This window comes from Equus przewalskii, chromosome 19, assembly GCF_037783145.1.
Source record: "Equus przewalskii isolate Varuska chromosome 19, EquPr2, whole genome shotgun sequence".
NCBI classification, from domain to species: domain Eukaryota; kingdom Metazoa; phylum Chordata; class Mammalia; order Perissodactyla; family Equidae; genus Equus; species Equus przewalskii.
Genome location: NC_091849.1, coordinates 50,138,782 through 50,148,551, shown reverse-complemented (window position 1 = coordinate 50,148,551; position 9,770 = coordinate 50,138,782).

The window sequence follows — 9,770 nt, the reverse complement described above, 5'->3', positions numbered from 1 at the left end:
CTCCTCCATTGCTAAGAACCTATCCTTGATGCTATCTTGCTGAATCTGTGAGTGTGGACTCGCTTTGCTCTGACCTGAAGCTGAATGGATCCTGACAACTCGGTTTAATCATGAAATTTACCACATGAACAGATCTTAGGAAGCATCTAGCCCACCTGGAGTGAGGGAGCAGGTATGAGGAGATTAATGAATTTAGTCAAGGCTAAGGCTAGTTTATGAGCTTCCTCATGTCTGACTCCCTCGTCAGTGCTCTTTTCACCGTAACACATGGATTTAACCAGTTGTGCTAAGAAATTTTAAGCCAATTTTTGTGTTTTGTTCTAGTTCAAGCTCAAGGAACTCATACATTCAAAGCACCAGGGCATAGCACCAAGAAGTGTATGTGAGGGACCAAATCTTCCATCTCAGACTCTTCCCTGAGGATAAGATGATGACTCTCTGAATGTAACCTCCTTCAGACCAGCATTGTGTGACAGAGATCTCATGTGAGCCACATATGTGATTTAAAACTTTCTAAAATGTAAAAAGAAACAGGTGAAATGAATTTTAATAAAATATATTATTTAACCCAATATATCTAAAACGTTATCATTTTAACATGCTGTAATATAAAAAATCATTAACAAGATGTTAGAAAAGACAACATGTACCAACACACACACTACAACACAATATCTTAGTTGAGACAATGGTTAAAGGGAAATGCGTTCTACCAAAACAATAAATTTGTGTTTATCAGAGAAATAGTTTACACAACTTCAATTGTTAAATTTAAATTAATTAAAATTAAATAAAGTTTAAATTTCAGTTCCTCAGTCCCGTTGACCACATTTCAAGTGTTCAACAGGCACGCATAGCTAGTGGCTACTACCTTGTACAGCATAGCTTTGAGAGCTCCTGGTGAGACGCTTTTGTGATGACAGAGGGCTCTTGTCATTCCCTTTGGGGTGAGTCTGATCTGTAGATGTCCTGGGGATGCTCGACAATCCCTGGTTCATTCTCAGACCTGAGGACGTCAGAGAGATAATATTGGTTCTTGGGTGCTGTTTGATGTGGTTGAAGATCTGTTTTTCAGTTTCTGTTGGTCTTTTTGGAGTCTCTCCAAACTTACTTTAGAGAATACTCCATTATAGTTTGTTCTTTCCAGATAATAGAGCTTAGTACTTCCTTAAAAGTCAAATGTCAGGAACCAGATCCCGGCTATGCCACTTACTGGATATATGACCTTGGGCATGTGACCTAATCTCTTCGTGCCTCAGTCTTCTCATAGGAAAGATGGGATTGCAATAGTGCTTCATGGGGGTTATTTTGAAGATTAAATGCATTTATACACGTAAAGTACTTATAAGTGTTCTTGGCACATACTAAGCTCTTGGAAAGTGTTAGTTATTATTAACCACAAGATGGATGCAGACTCTGAAATCCAGGGCTTAGTGGATGCTGTTCCCTCTGCTGCAGACACTCCACCTGGATAATGCTTATCATCCCTTAGTTCCCAGTTTAGATTTCACTTCTTCTCGGATTGGTTTAAGCACCTTCCTTTGGGCTCCCACAGGATCCTACTCTCTCCCTTTTGTGACGCTTATCACTCTATATGGGTTTATTTGCTTGTCTGTATCTGACCTGTGAAGGTATATCTCTAGTTTGCTCTCCACTGTATTTTCAGAGACTTGCATGTAATACTTGTGTAATGATAAAAATTATATTAGTAGTAGCTAACATTTATGGAGCACTCTGCAATTAAAGTTCACATAATCCTCAATTATAAATTGTTGAGGAAGGTACTATTATTTCCATTTCATGAATCAGGAGACTAAGGCTTAGGGAGGTGAAATAAATTCTCCAAAGACAGCCAGGCAGCAAATGGCAGAACCAGAATCTGAACCCAACTTGTTTGACTCGGAGCTCATCCTCTCAATGGATCAGCTCCTGTGGGACCCTCTGAATGGTGCCCTCCAGCAGACCCTGGACCTGTTAGACTAGAATTCCTCATTTGTGGCCTGAGGACTCAGGAGGCTAATTTTTACTTCTTTCCACCAACTCTCTGTAGCAATCCTTTTGACCCCTTCTCTCTTACTCTCCTGAGATCTGCAGGTAACCTTTGGCAGCATAATTTGGGTTGGAAGGACTGAACAGGATCCTGATTTGCTCAGTTTTGGGGGTTTAATCAGACTCATACAACCCTCTGTTCTACATAAACCCTACGGTTGACTCTTCGTGCTTCAATGAAAAGTCAAACAGGGCTGGAATCTGTGACTTTTTCCAGATGCTTGGGATCTTATTTCATGCACAACTGCTCTTGTTGGCTTGGACATAACGTTTTCACTGTGAAAATCTGGTTCAACGTCGATCATATAATTTCTAAATTTTTATTATCATTATTCCCTCAAAATGCTGAGTGACTACATGTATATTATTAGAGTGTGTTCTTCCATGTTTAAACCCTTGCTGCAGCATACATTTTAGAGCAGAAGTTCTAGAGAGAAAAGGACATTGTCGTTCTATTTAACAGAGCTTTGCAAAAGTGTGTGTTTAATAAAGACTGTTAAAGGATGCTCTTATTGATGTTTCAAATGGAGGAAGCATTAATCAACTTGTTGACTGAACAATCTTTTCTATTATCAACTGCTGTCATCTGGTGGCAAATTTGAGGAATAGCAGAAAGCTTCAGTATCCACAGTAATTTTCTCTTACTTTCAGCGAAGTTAATCGAGTATTTTCACTGTTTGCCTCTATCATAGGATCAAATTAAGTGGTTCTTGACAAAGCTGGAACTTATAAACTAACACCTTAGGTCATCTTTCTTCAGGTTATAACAATAATAACCAATATTTAGAAAGTGTGTTAATTCCAGGACCTGTTTTAGGTGCTTTACGTAGGTCATCTTATTTAATATTGACAAGACTCGTACGAGGTGGATATTATTATCGTCTTCATTTTATCCCATTGAGGCATCAATAGGTTGAGTAACTCGCCCAGATCACACTGCTGATAACTGGTAGAGCCAGAACTGTCATCCAAGAGATCCAATTGCTGCACCCATGGTCTGAAACAATGTTTTACAGTGGACACAAGATAAGGTGGCCAGTGAGGGAGGGCAAACCAGAAGTGGGAGATTTGGGTAGGAATTTTAGCTCTATTGCTACCTAGTTAATAATAATTGCTGGTTCGAAAAAAGACTTACATCAGCAGGCATCTGACCTTGATCACCCTCCCCTTCTCTGGGTCCCGTTTTCTTTTCTATAAAATCATCGGATTGGACAGGATCCTTGGTTTTCAAACTGGGATTTGTGATGTGCAAGAGGTTCTACATAGGATGGGATGGGTGACAGAGGGATGGAAAGGAAGGGAGCACTGGACTGTGGAGTGGGGACCCTCATTCCTGCCACTTCTACCTTCTTGGCTTCCTTTACACAATAGGCTTCTAGTTAAAGTTTTGGTTCTACAAATGATACAGTAGCCTAAAGAAAATTTGTAAACAACAGGGCAAGACTCTTTTGGCGACTTCCAGAAATAGTTGGTTGAGAGAAAATGTAGACAGTTGTAGGTAGGGAGAGTCACTGAGGCAGAGTGCCATTGATCTTCAGGAGGGAAGCAAGAGAAACTCCACTCCTAAGTGGACGCTTCCAGCCCAGCTTTCTGAAATACAGTTGCTTCTATGGACTATTTGGAATAGATCTTTATAATATTCTTAAAATATTGCAGAGAGCTTTATCCATGGAGAGGATCTAAGAGGAAGTCTGTTTTATATTTCAAATAGATGCAGATTCAAAGGCAAAACTTCTACTTTAAGATCTTTTAAAGCTTTTTCTTTGGGAAGGGGCAGGATTTAATTTAATAGAAGCAGAAATGAAACAAAGCAAATCATGCAGTATTATCTTAATGTTTCAAGCAATTCTTTTGCTGATCAAAAATGCTTTAATAATTATAGGTGTATTTATATCTCATTTTATTTTACGTTGTGTTACCTCAATTATACTACACTTTGGTTGCTTACAGGATATACAGTCTTTGAAAGTTTTGGTCTGGGTAGTAGATTTTATCTGAAGTGTTGAAATCTGTGCCCATTCCTACCACAGTTTCTAGTGCATAGTGGGTGTGATACTGGTCCTGATATCAGTTTCCTTACATTAAACCCAGCATATATGAGGTCAAAACACTCATTCCCTCCTTACTCCTTGGCTTCCTGTCTCCAGAATCCACTATACGCCATGGAGACAAATGGCCTAGGACAAGCACCTGGATTCGTTATCTCCTCCCCTCAAGGAGCTACAGGCTGGTGGTAAAGGTGCTGACCAGCAGGGTCCTGGGTTCCCTCCTCTCTGCAAGTAGTCTCAAGGCCAAACACAGGCTGATGGAAAAGTGCTGACCAACAAGGTCATATGCACCTACCTAAAACCCCAAATAAAAATCCTTACTTTCAGCTTTTCGGGGAGTTTGGGATTTCAGCGTTAGACTTCCTCTCTCCTTGTTCAGTGCTATGCAATAATAAAATTCCTACTTTCTTCTACTACGCCTGGTGTCAGAAATTAGCTCCTGTGCTATATCAATATCAGGTGTCCAGTAATTTTTGAAGGAATATTACTGTCCTTGCTTGAAGGAACATGCTACATTGGAAACTATCCAATTTAATTCTTTGGTTTTTGGCCTACTGAATATTCATTGGCTTATAAAGTTTACTGAATATTCCTTGGTTTATAAAACTGATTTGTTTTCATTTATTCACTCCCCTATTTTATAGAGACAGAAACTCAGGCCAGGAAAATGATGTTGTTCTAATGTCTTATGGAAATCTGGTCAAAGAGAATCAGAACCTAGGTTTTCTTCATGGCTGTATGTCAGCTCTTCAAAAATCAATTTCCTGGAAGCCAGTTCATCACTTGATCAATGCACCACATTTACTTGTTTCTCTTCAAGTAGTCAGTTTTGGGTGACCTCCTTTCATAACTCCATTTTAAGGGATGTTAAATTTGTTTTTGCCCGGCTCCTAGGACTACAGTTGAATGATGAGGGGTAGAGGGAGCTGGAAGCTGAGGAGGAGCGAAGGGTGGTAGTGGGCTTATTCATAGACAAAAGGCTGTAAGAAATCTTCATTTTCAAGGGCATATTAATGATTCTTCATGAATATACTACTTTTTTTCCCCTTCTTTGGATCATAGGATTAAGCTCGTCATTCTTCTCAATTTATTAAACGTTATCATTGGTTGGCTCAAGGTCTCTTTCTCTGTCCCTCTCTGTCTTTCATTTTATTCCCACTTCCTCTTCTCATCTTCCCCCAGCCCACCCTGGGCAAGCATTAAAATGAGCTTAAATTGTATCTTTTTGCTTGTAAGTATTCTTGCAGAATAGTGTTTTGTGTACACGTATTTTTAACTTACACAAATGATATCGTGTTATAGATCTTATTCGGTTTCTTACTCAGTTTCTCACTGACAACCACCAATCTACTCTCTGTTTCTATGAGTTCCACCTGATAGGCCTTAATATCTAGAATAGCAGGATACCTATCTTATTTTATAGGTTGACTTAACCATTGTTAACAGTTATTCTTTCATTAACTTTTGACTAAATGCAATTGGTTCCTAAAAAATTAAGTCAGTCAAGTGTCATTTCATTTGGGATCATGTTAAATGTACAGGTTAATGGGGAGATTTGACCTCTCCATGATATCAACCATCTAGTCCAAGAGCAAAGATCCTATGCCAACTTATTGAAATCATTGTCTGTGTCCTCTATTGAGTTTAAAAGTTTTCTTCAAAGAAAACTTCTCAGTTAAGATAATGGATAGTGTTATTGCAACTCCAAATGATATCTTATTTTTAAAACATATTTTGCGGTGAGTTATTGCTGATGTTGAGAAATGCTGTAGACTTTTTTTTTGTTCTTTTAAAAAAAATCTTTATCTTTTATTCTGCCACCTTGCTGAACGCTCTTTTTTTGTTTTCTTATGGTTGGTCTATTGATTTTGTTGGTATTTATGGGTGGTGGGGGGAATAGTCATATCATCTACAAATAATCTCAGCTTTATCTCTTACCCTCCAATCCTTAAACCTCTCCTTCGCTCCTCTACGTTATCTAGAACCTTCAGTGCCATGTTTGACTGTAGTGGTGTGGGGAATTTCTTTACCTTCTTCTTCATATTAAAAGAAATGCACCAAAGTTTCCCCATGAAGTATTGTTTACTGTTGTTTTTTGGTCTATAAGTTCTATCAAGTTGGAATATAACTTAATTTATTAACAGTTGTTTTTAAAGTAGTAAATAGTTGATGAAATCTACCCAAAGCCTTTTCTGCACCTATTGAAATAATCGGATGATTTTGCCCTTTTACTCTATTATTATGGTAAATTATACTGATAGATTTTTTTTAAATGTTGAATTATCTTTACATTCTTTTGGGGGAAAAGTCTACCTGATCATGATATATCATTATTGTTTCATTACTCTTTGAATTTGTTTAGCTAATATTTTACCCAGGATTATCACATCTATATTCATAAACTAAAATGATATAGAATTTTACTTGTACTGCTCATAAATGGTTTTAGAATCAAGATTACGCTAATCTCACAAAATGAACTGGGTAACACTTGTTCTTTTTCTGTTTTCTGGGCAATCTTTAAAGTGAGGAGTAACTCTGCTTTGCTGGTGTTCACTGGTAGAGGCTTCTGGGCTTTTTGGTGGTCTTAAGACTACCATTTACATTTGTTTAATACTTTCCTGTTTCATGATTATATTTATCACAAATATGTTTGTGAGAAAAAATGTATACATAAGAAGAATACATTCCTTGGAGATTTTTGTAATCACTTGGCATATTGGATATTGGTGAGTTGGTCTCTTTCTTTTCTTGGCCAACTATTGAGGTAGATGTTCTTTTTGTACATTTAAGACCATTCTGTTATTATTTTTGATGAAAAAAACACTAAAAAGCAGTCTTTTTAAATAAATCTTTGAAATCAGTAATTTTACCGATGAGAACACAGGTTCTGGTAGTACTGGTGTATTAGCGTGCGGTGGAGGGTGAGATCCACCTACTGGATTCCAATGAGTCAGAGAAGCTTTAACTCCAACTGTGCCCTTGCTCTTCAAAAAATTTCTCTCAGCCTGTCTGTATCTAACAACCAAGGACAGATGATACTTTAAGCAATAACATAAAGATTGAAATGTTAAGCTACTTAGTTTGTTGAACTTTGTTGTCTTTCCTCCTCGCCTTGCCTGCCAGGATGCTCCTGGTGAAGTTTAATGCCCAACTGCATTGACCATCTTCTCCCAAGTTCTGGGTTACTCCCCTCATGGACATATTTCAGATCATACTCTCTATCTCTGTCTTTAACTGCTCTTGAACCTTCGAGACTACCTAAATCTCAACTCCCTGATCATAGTATTTGATTTTGCAGTTTCTTCGTCTTAAAATGGAGATAAGGATACTCATCTCACTATGTTGTTGTGAGGGTTCCATGAGACGGGGGACTAAATGAGAACCCCCAAAGCCGAGGGGCGGATGCGGGGCAGCCGCGGGGGCTCACTCACTTCCTAAATGACTCAGTTCCACACACCAGCCTCTGAGGGAGCACAAATTCCCATCTCAGCAAAATTATAAATTATTGCATCATGGGCTTTTAGAGTCACTTATGAAGAGTCAAAACTGCAAATGCTAAGGATCTTCTGTATGTGTTCATTGGGAGAAGTAGGAGTGGCATAAATGACAAGTGCACACACATCCCATTGAGAGCCATGGAAGCAATATCTGCTCTGCAGAGGCTCTGACTAATGCTTCTTTCAGCTCCAGCCCCCAGGTCACTCTTGGCTTCTCTTGGTCTGGCCTTATTTGCCCCTCTTCTCCTTCAAGCTGATGTACAGGGAAGATTTGCTGGCTCAATTCCACTATGTCAGCCAGTTTGAAGCCTGGTAGCTCTGACTGGGTGGACTCAGTGACATTCCTGCAAATCACTGAAGTACTGAGGGCTGGGTGGGACCCCTGGGGGGGATGATCACGGACTCAGCCCCATCCGATGAGACTGTAACCTGTTGGGATGTGCAGAATTAAGGCAGGGGCCTCCAGGGAGCCAGGAAAATGCAATGAGGAGACAGGGAGGGACGAAGAGAAATGAGAGAAGGAAATAAAGTCACAAAGAGAAATATCTGAAAGTAGTAACGCATATGGAATTTTTAGTGTTTACTCTTTTCATTGGATTTTTCTTTTTTTGGGGGGGTGTGAGGAAGATTTGCTTTGAGCCAACATCTGTGCCCATCTTCCTCTATTTTATGTGGGACATCTTTACAGTGTGGCTTGATGAGCAGTGTGTAGGTCCGTGTCTGGGATCTGAAACTGTGAACCCCAGGCCGCTGAAGAGGAGCACGCGAACTTGACCACTCAGACACGGGGCTGGCCCCCTGGATTTTTCTTTTCTAAATATCTGCCTCTCCATAATTCTCCAAACCAATTCCCCTATAGTTCTTTCTGAAATCCTTCTTCTTCATCAAAAACCACTTCTGTGGATTAAATAAAAATGCATTACATTATTGAAGTTTGAGAATTGGCGTTTGAGAAGGAGTTATTGCCTCCTGCTTAGAAACTTCCCAACATGCAGCAACTTATTTGGAAGATATACAATTCAGGATAACAATATTTGCTCTCAATATTTAAAAAAAATTTCACTTTCTTTTCCCTCAGTACTCTTCCCCATCCTTCTTTCTTTGCTCTTTTGCACCTCGTTTCAAACACTCGTGTCCCAGTCTGCCGCCTTCCTCGCAGACATGGGGGTGCTGATGAATGAAGCACATTGATAAGCTTCAATGGAGGGTGACTGAAGGTGCCATTTGCTGCTTGGAAAGGCTGGGAGCCAAAGGAATGTCTGTAACACAAGAAGCTTATTTTTTAAAGGATTCCCTTTCTTTTCCCTTCTCTGGACTTCATTTCTCTACACTATTCAAGTGTGTGTGTGTGTGTGTGTGTGTGTGTGGTGTGTGTCCATTGCCATAGGCAGGAGAGAGGTTTCCTTTGTTGTAGAGGGTAAGTGTTTTATTTTGGGATGTGCCCCTTGCCATTGTGGAACATTCCAGGTTGGACGAATCATGCAGAACAGTGGGTTACTCTGGCTGATGCGCTTTACTGAGCACCATAGCTTTGGGGGAGGGGATCAAAACTCAGGAAAAGCCAGTCAACAGGTGCTTGTTTTTCTAGGATGGCCTTTTTCCGGTTCTTTAAGGTGCCCACAATTGCTGCCTCAGGAAGAGGATATGAAAGACAGGGGGATGGGCAGGGGAGACAGAGGCCATGAGGGCTGTCACATATGCTAACAGCAGAGTCAGGGAGGGTCAGGCAGTAACAAGGACATCACGGTGAACTTAAGCCACTGGGTAGAATTTCTCTGTTATTGGGGATTTATGTGGGGCATACAGGAGAGCTTTCACAGCGAGGTTCTGTCAATGATGTGTATGAAGCTTCTTTCCTTGGGACATAGGATGGTCAGAGCAAGGGCCACACGGGGCCTTGAACAGAGTGGCTTCTGCAGTGACTCCTTCCCGCTCCTCCCAGCTCTCTCTGCCTGCAGGGATTGCGGAGGGCACTGCACAGGGGTGGAGTCAGTGTCAGAACTCAGCTCTGCCCTTCAAAGAGCCATCGGGCTTTTACTTTAAGTAATGGTCATGTTTAGAGCAGGGATGGCATGACCTGACTCACAGTAGATCTCCAAAGTGCATTTCCAATCATGACCCATGTTCTCTCCTAAATATTTCTCTTGTTTTGAATATAAAATATTGCTTTGGA